Genomic DNA, 10,077 nt, shown 5'->3' with positions numbered 1-10,077 from the left:
GCCGGGGACTGAGGCGCCCCCTACTGTCCAGGGAAAGCAGGATGTCCGGGGTTCCTACTTGTGGATTGGAGGATGGGAGTGGGGAGGATGCGGAAGGTGTCCGCACGGGGCAGGTCAGAGGGAATCCGAAGGAACAGGACCCTTTCTCTAGCAAAAAAGTAGAAGATGGACAGGATTCTTCAAAACCAAGAAATGGAAAAGAGGAAATTAACCTAGTACCTGGCTAATTTTTCCCAATTTTTTTGTTTCCTTCTTTGTCACAGTGTTATCGCTTCTTGGCCTTTTGGCTAAGATCAAGTGCAGCATCTTTGTCACAGTGTTAGCCATAGGATATAGGGCGAGTCCGATTTTCTGGGAAATAGATTAACAGGTTTGTGTGCAGCAGTTTATTGGAAGTAGTCTCAGGCTCAACACCTTGGGGGGTGGGTGGGGAACGGAAGCAGGATGGAAGCAGGATTGGGCAGAGGGAGGGTTGAACTGTAATTCATTTGCATACATGCCACAGCCAATCCCACAAGTTGCTCTGGAGCTGGGCTGGCTCTTCAGAGATGTCCTGAGTGAAGACAAGAAGGCTGGGCCTTTGGGCTTCTGTATGATTGGATGTAGGCTGCCTGCAAGGAATGGGCATTACCTTGGGTGAAGTGACTCTGTTGACAATTCCTGGGATAGGACTTAGCTGTGAACTAACAGCAGCCAACACTCGTGGTTGCTAAGAGAATGAATACTTTAGTCCTGACCCTTTCAGGATCTTGGGTGCCATGGCACAGCATCTTCTACAGAATTCTCTGTGCCCTTTATGTTTCTGGTACCAACTGTTTGTAGGGTACTAGGTCTGTGGAGGTAGAATTCACTGAACTTTTAAAGCATGTTACTGCTCTCTTATGGCTCAAACTCTTGGGAGGTTTGAAAGAAACACATGAATAATTAAATAATAGAAGACCAGAAAATGTAGCTATTTTGGTAAGGTTTATTCAGTTACAACCAACAACACTTAAACTAGCTTAAGCAAAGAGGGGATCACTTTAAAGATGTTGTTATGGGCTGAAATGTGTATCCTCCAAAATTCATGCATTAAAGTCCTAACCCCCTCATACCTCAGAATGTGACCATTGGAGAGAGTGTCTTTAAAGAAGTAATTAAGGTAAAATGAGGTCATTAGGTGTGGGCCTTAATCCAGTATAACTGGCGTCCTTATGCAAAGAGGAATTTTGCACACAGACATGTACAAAGGGGTAATATGGCTGTCTATAAGCCAAGGAAGCTTGGAATGTCTTTTAGGAGGATCCAACCTTGCTGGCACCTTGATCTCAGACTTCTCACCTCTAGAACTGTGAGGAAAATATAAATTTGTTTTTTAAGCCACCCATTCTGTGGTACTTTGTTAACAGCAGCCCTGGCAAACAAATACAGATATCTGTGGAACAGTAAGGAGAACAGAGTAACAAGGACATCTGGAGCTATCATAGGACACACCTGGAGACCAGAGCAGGAAGGGAGCTTTGGATTCATGATGACTAAAGAGCTCATCGAGGGAGTTCAGGATCTTCACTTGGGTGGTCTGCCATTAGTATGACTCAACCATAGTCTATGCCTTTTCTTCCCACTATAAACTGCCCAAGTTTTTCCTTATTTTCAGTTCAAATTCCCAGGGATTTGAACAGATTATCTTGTCTTACCAGGACATAGTTCCATGGCTATGGACTAATTGTCTTTGGTCTAAGTGCCCTTATGCATGTAGTGGGGAAGATGAGGTTGCAGAAATGTGGCCAGCTAAGCAGAAGGGACTGTTGTGGTGGGACCCTGCCAGATACACTATATCTCAGGGTGTTCCAATTAATTTGTGGTATTCACAGAAGATTTTATTATTTAGTCAGCTCATGTAAGTATAGCTTTTTAAAAAGATCTCAGCTTGAGGTTTGCCTTCAAGTCATGTTTGGAATAAAGGTAGTCATTTTGCAAAGACACCAAAGCTCTGGACAGGTCTTTCTGTTGATTTATCAAAGGAACAAGAATTTGACCAGATACTCTTTTCCTCTGAGAGTCTTGTGGTTGTCCTAGATCTTTGGACTTTTATATCCCTGGATAAATCTGAAGTCGCTGGTTAACTCTTTAAAATTAGTTGGATTGCTTACAGAGCTCTTCTTTTCCCTTTTGTTTAAATGTTTTATAAAAAATATATTTTATTTTGGTTCCAATTTAGTTAAAAGTAAGCTTTATTGGAAGTAACTAAAACACCAGCTCCTCTTCCTCTGAAAATTGGAAGTACAAGGAAAGTATTAAGTAGTTATCTTGCTTTTCCTGTCCAAATGGTGGTTCAGAGTAAAAAAAAGGGGGGGGGCTTAGTTGATGAGAGGGAAGAATTCTAGTTAATAAATGTGCCTGGACTGATGGAATTTGAAAACCACTGCTTGCAGCCCCTCATGAGATCATTGATTCAGGGGATGATTATCAGTAGTCGAAAGTTTTAGATGAGAAGTTGGTAGAGTGCTCAAGCTGTTACCATTTGAACCCTCTGATCAATCTTAGCATCATGAATAGGGAAAAAGGCAGACATGTGTCTTCTGATTAGACAAAGTATGAAGCAATATCCAATGAAGTATTCGTATCAAAAAAAGTGAAACCTGGGCGCCTGGGTGGCTCAGTTGGTTAAGTGACTGCCTTCGGCTCAGGTCATGATCCTGGAGTCCCTGGATCGAGTCCCGCATCGGGCTCCCCGCTCAGTGGTGAGTCTGCTTCTCCCTATGACCCTCACCCCTCTCATGTGCTCTCTCTCTCTCATTCTCTCTGTCTCAAATAAATAAATAAAATTAAAAAAAAAAAAGAAAAGTGAAACCTGAGTCTCTAAAGCTACTTCCATTCATAGCGCATACAGAGGATAAAGAGTAAATTTAATTATAATACAAGTGTATAGTCAAGTACAGAATGTGGGACGTTTTCTAAAACAACTGATGTGGTTTCTGTAATAAGCAAGTGGTATGAGAGTAAAAAGGGACGGAAGTTCCTCTGGATGAAAAGAAACTTAAGAGACGTAAGTATGCGTGGCCCTTGTTTGGTTTGTAACAAACCAACTCTAAAAAGACACTTTGATACATTCAAGGACATTTGATACTGAACTTGGTATTAGATGGTATTGAGGAATTATTACTAGTCTTGATAGGTGTGATAATGGCATTGAGTTACTGAAGAAAATGTCCTCTTTTTCATTTTTTCTCTTGTTATTTTTTTAATTGAGGTATAATTGACACTATTATATTAGTTTCAGGTGTAAACATAGTGATGTGACATTTTTACACATTGCAGAATGGTCACCACAGTAAGTCTGGTTACTGTGTCACCTTACAAAGTTAACACAATATTCTTGACTATATTCCCTGTGCTATATGTTATATCCTTGTGACTTATTTATTTTATAACTGTGGAAGTTTGTACTTCTTAATCTTTTCCACTTATTTTGCTCACTCCCCACCCAAACCCTCCCCCTCTCTGGCTACCACCAATCAGTTTTTTGTATCTTTGAGTTTGGATTTAGTTCTGCTTTGTATGTTTATCTTTTAGATTCCACATGTAAGTGAAATCATATGGTATTTGTCTTTGTTTGACTTATCAATTAGCATAATGCCTTCAAAGTTTATCCATGTTGTCATGGATAAGATTTCATTCTTTTTTATGGCTGTGCAGTATTCCATTAGATAGATAGATAGATAGATAGATAGATAGATAGATAGATAGATAGATAGATGGATGTCACATCTTCTTTATCCATTTATCCATCCGTGAACACTTAGGTTGTTTCCATATCTTGGCTCCTGTAAATAATGCTGCAGTGAACGTAGGGGGGCATACGTCTTTTCGAATTAGTGTTCTGTTTTCTTCAAGGTACCCAGTAGCAGAATTGACTGTAGTGAAGTCAGCAGAGTGCACAAGGATGGTGTCTTCCTGCGTATGTTCCCTGGGACCACTCCTTAGCCTCTCTATGTGAGGGAAACCTGAAGCCTATCCTTCAGGCTGAAGCTCCAGGCTAAGTGAATACGTTTTATTCACAGGAAGACTGGGGGGATGTGTTTCAGTCTGCTGTCTGGGTAGTGCCCTGGGGGTCCGAGCCTGCCAAGAACTGCCTTTGCAGTTGTTATGCCGTTCCATGGAGCTTTGGGACACCAGTCCTCTTGGTCTCGGGGCCAGGCAATCAATCATGGATTGCATGCACCTGCTGGCTTTAGTGAGTCAGTTGGAGAGTGTGGGGGCAGGGCACAGTCACTGGCTGCAGAAAGGCAGTGGGAAAATGTCTTGACTGAGTGCATCTGTGGGCTTCAGTGATTCAGTGGAAGTGCCTTTTCTGTTTGCACACTTTGGCTTGAGGCTGGTAGCGGGAGAATGCCTTGACTGTTGACAGTCACCAGCCCCAGTCAGGGGGCAGGAGAGTGTTGCAGTTGCCCACATTCACCGACTTTAGAGAGTGGGAGAGCTCTGTGACCTGCCCCAGCCAGGAAGCCAAGGGAGTGTTGCCTCTGCCCTCACTCCCCAGCCTTAGCAAGTGCTGCGACTTCTTGCCCCGACGTGTCGCAGCACAGCGGCAGGACGGTACTGCATGCGCACTTGCCCGCCTGTGCTAGCAGGCTGTGTGGGCCGTGGGGCAGTGGCGTCCCGGAGGGCCTCCATCTCTGGTGAGCATCTCAGCTGTCTCCCCTCCTCCAGCTGGTGCTCCCAGATCAGCAAAGAATCTCCGTCACATAGAGTGTAGGCACTTTTCAGACCTGTTTTTCCTTGCGTCTCGGGGCCAGCAAGACTACGTGTGAGCCCCCCAAGAGGGGGATCTCAGGCTCCTGTAACACTTGGGGAACCCCAGACATGAGCCTCATTGGCTTTCCAAGGCAGACGTTTTGGAGGCTTCTGTCTCCTGTGTGGATACCAGGGGTAGGTTGCTCAGTATGGGGCACCAACTTCCCCCTCCCCCCTGGGAGAAGTGCCTGTTTGGTGAGATCCCTCCCTGTTGTCTGTCACCATGCCAGGGGTGGGGTGTTTTGTGAGACTGTATCTCTGTTTCTCCTGCGTATCTTGATGTGCTCCTTTTATCCATTGTTGTGGAGAGCAGTTCATCTAGTTTTCAGAGCTTTTTTAGAGGGAAGTGATTTGTATGTTGTAGCTATAGATTTGGTGTGTCCATGGGAGGAGGTGAGTTTAGGATCTTTCAGCGCTGCCATCTTGGACCCTCTCCAGAAAATGTTCATTTTTAAAGAGTTGGAATTGGAGAAGTCTCCTCTGGTTTTCAACCCACAGTACGATTCTGTTGTTTTCATGGGGATGGCTATATGATCCTAAGTCACTTTGCTCCTAAGACCTGTGTTTTCAACTATTCTGTGAAGGCATTGGAATCAGTTGATCAAATTCTTTACAGGTGTAACATTGAATTATGCATTGCTTATTTATCTGTTTATCTTTATTCATTTACCTTTGTCTATGCCCCAGTTATCCCTCTGCAAATATTTTCTTATTTTTGGTGTAGCAGTCTAGAAACATGTTGGTCTGCCGTTTTACCGCTCCCCTTCTCCTCAGATAAGGAAGTGCCAGGGAATTGGAAGTCAGAGAGTAGGTGCTAATGGCACTCCAGAGACTTTCCTGAGAAGCTCTTTTAGCTTTCTGCCTTTCTTATCCTGCACTGTCTCCAGGTCTTGGATTCTGTGTTCCCAGATCATTACCCTGTTAACATTAAAATTATCTTTAAATACCTCTGCTATACACAATAACTGTTGGTTTGGAAAGTGGCAAGGTGGTAGTAGTGGTAGGAGCTTTATTGCATGCAGCTGTGGCCGACTTAGAACTTTTTCATCTTTGCAAAATGAGAATAATAATACACCACAAGATTTTTTGTAAAAATTAAATGAGATAAAGTGAAAGTTCTTAGGGGGCATCTGGGGTCACTTAGTTGGCTGAGCGGCTGCCTTCGGCTCAGGTCATGATCCCAGGATCCTGGGATCGAGCCCTGCAGATTCCTGCATCGGGCTCCCTGCTCAGTGGGGAGTCTGCTTCTACCTCTCCCTCTGTCTCCTCCCCCTGCTTGTGTGCTTGCTCGCTCACTCAAATAAATAAAGTCTTTTATAAAAAAAAGTGAAAGTACTTAGGTTGGGTTTGGCCTATTTAAGGATGCAATAATAAATAGTAGCTGCTGTTTTTATTGTTGTTTTTGAACTAATATCTCCGTTTTAAGTACTAACCTAATTCTGGACAAACAGGTCATGTTGGTGATGGCTTAGATTAATTTTTTTTTTTTAAAGATTTATTTATTCGACAGAGAGAGATAGCGAGAGGAGGAACACAAGCGGGGGAATGGGAGAGGGAGAAGCAGGTTCCCTGCCGAGCAGAGAGTCCGATGTGGGGCTCGATCCCAGGACCCTGAGATCATGACCTGAGCTGAAGGCAGCCGCTTAACGACTGAGCCACCCAGGTGCCCTGCTTAGATTAATGTTGATGGTGCCCACGGATAAGAATTTCTCAGCATTGGCTCTACTGGCGTTTTGGGCCAGATGATTCTTTATTGTGGGGTGCTGTCCTGTGTATTGTAGGATGTTAAGCAGCATCTCTGGCCTTTATTTTACTGGAGTACTACCACCTCCAGTCGTGACAAACAGAATTGTCTCCAGACATTGCCAAATGTCTCCCGGGGGGCTGAATCACCCTCAATTGGGAACCACCACTGTAGAGCAGGGATACCACTTCAGGGATGCAGTCTTCTCTTGAGCACTCTGAGAATAAAACAGGGACAGCAATAGATTTGCAAGTTTTGTAGCTTTTTGTCTGTATTTCTGGGAAGGGCAAATAGATTCCGTTGTGTGTCTTCTAATTCAACCCATTAGATTGATGTATTATATTGGAAAATGAATAAATTCCCTTATAAAACAATCTTTTAAGGAATAATTGATTACTCTGGCATTTTGCCTTTTCTGTCACCTTGCAACAGTAGACCCTAGGCCTATTAAAAGATCTAGTCCAGGGCGCCTGGGTGGCTCAGTCGTTAAGCGTCTGCCTTCGGCTCAGGTCATGATCCCAGGGTCCTCAGATCGAGTCCCGCATCGGGCTCCCTGCTCAGTGGGGAGCCTGCTTTTCCCTTTCCCTCTGCTGCTCCCCCTGCTTGTGCTCTCTCTCTCTCTGTCAAATAAATAAATAAAATCTTTAAAATTAAATAAAAAAATAAAAGATCTAGTCTGGTCTTAGTTCTTCAACTTGTACAAGACATTTTTAGTCCAGCTTTAGTTCCACTAACCAGTATGTTCTAGAATTAGTCCATATACTCGGCATCCATTATGTCAGGGCCAGGCCCTGGATAACCTTTTAGAGATACCCTTTTCCTCTTCCCAGCTCTTTGCCTTCTTGGCCAATAATCTATAGTTTCCCTCTCCTGCACTCACCTTCTCCACAGGGACTGATCCTGCTCTGAGCTCCATCCTACTTGCCCAGGGCCCTACTACCTGTGCATCAACCAGTAGCCCTTTGCAAGAGCTGTTGGTCTTGTTCTTTTGAGGCTAAGAGAAAAAATAATTCCCTTTTTATATTTGTTTCCTTGTACTCATACTAAAGGAATTCTTCCTATGGTTTTGACAACTGGTTTTCTATAGTCTATAGCTCTCATTTTGTTTTTTTAGAAAGTAAGATTTGATGCTTACTGTTTGCAGGTCTCTATATTAGATGCTGCTAGAAGGTCAAGAAGATGACTAGGATAGCTGCTTATTTTCTCGAGGCTGCTGTTGTCTATTCAGGAGAAGTAAAGCTGTGGACACCCAAATAATTACAAATGGAGCTAAGAGTATAATAAGTACAAATAACTAGAACCAAAGGGCAGTGTTATTTCGGCATAGTATAAAGACGAACCTTTAGTAGAGCCTTCTAACAGTGAGTGGAGGTAATCTGGTATAGTGGAAAGAGCCAGATCTTTTGAGTCAGACATTCCTAGATAAATCTATTTAATCAAACATTAGCTGTGTGATCTTTGGCAAGTTACTTAACCTCTCTGGGCCTCAGTTGTGTTTTGTGTTGTGTGCGTGTGTATTTTGATTTGTGAAAGCAGGATAAATAATCCCTTCTTGATTTGTTAGGACTAACTAAGATAATATTTAAAGTGATCAGGGGGTGCCTGGGTGGCCCAGTCAGTTAAGCATCTGACTCTTGGTTTTGGCTCAGGTTGTGATCTCGGGGCCGTGAGATTGAGCCCTGCGTCAGGCTCTATGCTCAGCAGAGAGTCTGCTTGGTATTCTCTCTCCCTCTCCCTCTGCCCCTCCCCCTTGCCCCCTTCTCATGCATGCATGTGTGCTCTCTCTCTAAAATGAATAAATCTTCAAAAAAAAAAGTGATCAGCATACTAGGCAATACAGAGGAGGCATAAAGTAAATATAAATTCCTGCTACAGAGATGAGATAAAGATGTCATGTCACCCAGAGAGTCCACTTAGGCAGATCTTTCACAGGCAACATGACTTTGCACAAGTCCTCTCAATTTAGGCTTTGGGGCCTTAGCTTTTTTAGCTTCAGAAATTCAAGGTTTGTCAGAACACTTAGAATACATCAAATTCAAGAGACTGACTCACTAAATTTTAAGAGACCTGTGTATGAGCCAGAATGTTTATTTGCATTGAGGACTATTCATTTCCATTATTTGGAATTTTCATTTTTCCTAACCAGGGCACATCTTCTTGATATGAGTAGGGACAGACTAGTAAATGGGTGGTGGTTTGAAGAGACTTAGGATCTGAATAAATGGAAGTGGTTAATCTCCACGAGCATTTCACTTATTAGGATGAAATAGCCCTTTTTTTTTTTTATGAAAACTAGGTGAAAGAGCACTTCTCCATTACGGAACGTATTTTTCTAAAAAAAATGTGATGTTTATACTCATGAGACTCAGAGTCTCTTTCCCCTTAACAGCCTAGGGTCTGATGAACATGTATAGTTATCTGGCTTTTGCTGCCTTGGATTCCATGCTGACCCCTTCCCCTTCCGATTACAGTCAGTGCCTAATGCTGTTGATAGATTTAAGCTTCTCACTGATGATTTCATGCCCCTTATGTTGCTTTGACATTATACTCAGATCTCCAAGTTCAGCTTTTTCCTAAAACACAGAAGGCATGTATTTGCTGAAATTTTGGGGGGTTCTTTTTACGGATAATTATCTCATTCCATCTCATGCATTATGTGTAAAAAATTTTCCTGTTTCAGTTTTAGAGGATCCTGATGGGAAAGGGGTGCGACAGTGCCGTGTAGTAGAAATAGTTGTCGTTATCCATTCCCAGCAGTTATTTAGTTGATTTTCCAGTGCTGCTATGTGAACACGTGTAAGAGTCATCCACTGGGTCTGTTAAATAAGCAGACTTAACGCCTTGAGTTGAGAGTCAGGTAACTGATAACCTGTAAGGTGCCTTTCAACTATTTTATTTCCTGATTCTAAAACCTTTTATCTCCCTGTTGGATTTCTTGGCTCTAGTATCTAGATCCATTGTCTTTTCTCACACTGTTATCTTTTTAACTTACTTAGAGTTTCACATGTTTAGTGAGTTTCTTTTTTTTTTTTTTTTTTAAGATTTTATTTATTTGACAGAGAGAGAGAGACAGTGAGAGAGGGAACACAAGCAGGGGGAGTGGGAGAGGGAGAAGCAGGCTTTCCCGCCGAGCAGGGAGCCCGATGCGGGGCTCGATCCCAGGACCCTGGGATCACGACACCAGCCCAAGGCAGACGCTTAATGACTGAGCCACCCAGGCGCCCCTAGTGAGTTTATCTTTGGTTAATTTTGTTAGTTATGTTAATATGTCCTTGCTTGCCATTCTGTAGTGTTGTCATCTAAAAAAAAAAAAAATCCTGAGGAAAGCTTATTATCATGAATGGTGTCCCTTTGAGAATAAATTGTAATCATTCTTTGAATCCTGCTTATACTTTGTATCATTTTTTCATTTAAGGAATTTTTTTTCAAAGTTCTTACCATTTTCATATGTATGGGAAGCTTTTTAATGGCCCAGATTTAATTTATGTATTTTTATGTAATTATCTTTGCAGTTTTTAATGAAAATCTTCCTTTTAAAGCAATGATTTTATTGGTAT

At 42.5% G+C, this 10,077-nt stretch overlaps 1 protein-coding gene across 4 annotated transcripts in view; it reads left to right on the top strand.

Moving 5' to 3' along the window:
* Window positions 1-10,077, top strand: part of SH3D19 (SH3 domain containing 19) — a 176,733-nt gene that overhangs the window by 38,775 nt on the left and 127,881 nt on the right. The window lies entirely within an intron of this gene.

This window comes from Halichoerus grypus, chromosome 3 (assembly GCF_964656455.1).
Source record: "Halichoerus grypus chromosome 3, mHalGry1.hap1.1, whole genome shotgun sequence".
NCBI classification, from domain to species: Eukaryota; Metazoa; Chordata; class Mammalia; order Carnivora; family Phocidae; genus Halichoerus; species Halichoerus grypus.
Note: the sequence above shows the minus strand (reverse complement) of the source record. Positions and strands in the feature narration are given on the sequence as shown.